The sequence below is a fragment of the Etheostoma spectabile genome, chromosome 9 (genome assembly GCF_008692095.1).
Source record: "Etheostoma spectabile isolate EspeVRDwgs_2016 chromosome 9, UIUC_Espe_1.0, whole genome shotgun sequence".
Lineage (NCBI taxonomy): Eukaryota > Metazoa > Chordata > Actinopteri > Perciformes > Percidae > Etheostoma > Etheostoma spectabile.
This window is the reverse complement of record NC_045741.1, coordinates 7,368,332-7,371,423: the sequence shown is the minus strand read 5'-3', so window position 1 is coordinate 7,371,423 and position 3,092 is coordinate 7,368,332.

The window sequence follows — 3,092 nt, the reverse complement described above, 5'->3', positions numbered from 1 at the left end:
CTGTATGGGTTGTGGTTAGGCATTGACCTCATGGGTTAAGGTAAGGATAGCCGATTGGTCCGGGGATAGGACCTGAACAAATTGGTTTACGTTACCTTGCGTTAGCAGGGGTAAGGTTAATTGATGGAGGATAGGTTTGAAATGCTAGGTCTTATTTCAAAGATTATTTTGTGAACATTAAGCCAAAAAGAAGACTCTGGGAGGGTTAGTTTTGGGTAGCAGCATGGCAGACAGTTGTTGCGGCTGTGGCTCAGTGGTAGAATCGGAAGGTTGGTGGTTCGATCCCTGGCCCTGTAGTCCCATGTCGAAGTGTCCTTGGGCAAGACACTGAAACCTGAGTTGCCTTTGTGTAAATGTGTGTTTATCTGATGAGCAGGCGGCACCTTGTACGGCAACCTCGGCCACAGTGTATGAACGTATGTGAAGTAGCTCTGGAATGATACTTCCCAGATTTAGTCAATTAGACATTTTAGACATATTTATATATTCACATGTTTATGGCAAGGATAAATTAAGAAAGGATTACATTCAGATTCAATAAGGCAGATGTACTGTATGTCTTTTGTCAAATATTAGACTGTCTTCAACAGCAGGGCAACCGACAAGAAGAAACATTTATTACATATTTTTACAATGAAGGAAAGAAGAGAAATTGGGTGAAAGAGAGGAAGACAGAGACAGAAAGAATGGGAGAAGAGAGAGAATGAATCTACTTGCTGAATGGCTGCCTGGCCTTTAATGCCTCAGATCCTTTTCTCTTGGCGTTGTAAATGTTCCTTCCCAGACCTTCATAAATCATGCTCTGTTATGAGAGGTCCATTCCCTCATTTTTCATTCCTTCTCCCTCCCACTCTCCATCCCTCCTCCTTCAGCTTCTCCACAGCCTTGCTTTCAGGTAGAAATTCTGTTGCCATGGTGATTTCAATCGCCGTTATTCCTACGGCATTATGAGGAGGACCCGCTGACTGAGAGGGAGAGATGCATTGTACTTACATTCCCGGACTTTCTCAACGTGACTGCCCCTCACTCTGCCAGTCCATTCTTAATGCAGCATTACAGATTAGATATGAACAACATGAAAGTGGAATTAATGTTCCCTAATGAATCAACACTTTGGCTGTTGGACAATTGGATGGATTTCTAAAGTGGAACTGAAATAGATTTCAAAGTATTTGGTTGGAGGTCTAGCGGCTATTAAATGATCTGTTATGAACTGTATTGTGCTGTTAGAGAAGGCAAAGTCGCTCGGTACTGAACTGAAATATCATATAGCTAGACTAGGTTTAACCCATAGACTGTAAAAAAAAAAGATGGCCGATGCGTCTCCACTTCCCACCACGGTAAATCACCACTTTTCTGTGGTCCAGCCAAGAGATATAGGATGGACTGCTGTACAATTTTTGTACTGACGTTCATTGTCCCTGTGGATGTGCGATCTGTGCTGCCTGCACAATCCGACATGCGTAGATGATAATCCTGTTTTGTGACGCACGATCTGTTCTACGGCCTAATACCATGTAGCAATGAATCGCAAAGGTGAGCGGGGAGGAAACAGAATGTTTCCACTGACAGAAAGTGTCAGACTTCATTCCACGTGTAACCAAAAGGATGTGTGTTCATGTAACATGTAACAACTCCTTTAACATTTTGGATTGGCAACCACATCAACACCTCGTAATGCATAGCGTAAGCTACATTTAAAAACATCACACCCCCCACACTATATGTGACAAAAATAACAACGTCGCCAAGGCGTAGTACACGGACGTCGACATTCGGTTTTGGATCATTGACAATGAGTACTCGATTTAAATATCTTTATAAAACAGCATAATGAACTGCCTGATGAATAACATAAAATGCATATGCCTCCAGTTGTGCCACCTGTCCGTCAAGCGTTTCAACGCATGCATGGTACAAATATTGTAGAGAAACCATCACGTTTCCTACTACATATTTATTTGCCTATTGGATTGTGCAGGGAGCACAGATCGTACCGACAGTCCCCAGAGGATGAATCCCAATGACTTTGGGGATCCACTGATTTCCTCTAGCTCCAAAAAGAGGTTGAGAATTTAGGTTTTTAGCAAAATGTTTCCAAAACAACTGGATGGATTGCCACATATGTCCATAATACCCAGAGGATAAATCCTACTGACTTCCGTCATCCATTTTGGTCACATTTAGCTTTGTTCAGTCCTTTCGCTTTGTGTTTAACGGTAATTGGCAAGTGGTAGCATGCTAAGACGATAAACATGGTAAACATTATGTCTGCCAAACCTGCAGCATGTCATAGCATTATCATAATAAGCATGTGCCATCTGTGGGTTTTTTCTTGCTGCCTTTTTCTTTTGTCAACATTTTCATGGATATATACTGTATATTTGGCCATGCAGAACACATGTACTGGATGTAAACATGTAGTTTGAGACTAAGCAAAGTACAATACATTGAAATTGTGTGTCTGCTCAGCTGAAAGAGAAATAAGTGAAACTCAGCTGAAGACAAGAAAGGAAGTGAAGTTGAGATCTTACTAAATTTTTAATGTAGGGAATTTCATTGCTTTGCATTCTCCAGCCTCTGGGATGCTTTGTTTTAATGTTTTAATATGATAAACTACTAAATACCTCCCTAATGATGCCCGCTGTGTGAATCTGCCGGTGTGTTTTGCGGCGGGGTCGCAGGCTTTCAGGTCACAGAGGCGGTGTTGATTCAAGTTTCCCAGTTGTAACAGTAACAGTGACTAATGATTCAAAGGGTTAGTTCTGCAGCTCACACGCACTGAACGTCAATCAATCAGGCACTCGGGGTGCTTTTTCCTCCTTTTGTCGAAATATCTGTGAACTATGGATCTGTGCAGAGGTACCAGGTCAATAGCTTGCAGTTGAGGCGAGACCTGCGATTGATCCAAATCTCAATAGCTCAGTCGCTCTAATTCCACCGTCAGCATGATTATGAATTGTAAATAGATTTCGTTGTCTTGTTCCAATCCGAGCCTCGCTCACCGCTCGTCACGTTTTGACGGATTGTGTTTGAGTTCTTTATCGTTGTCACGTCTTTGCGTTTGACAGGTGATTTTTTTTTTCTTTTTT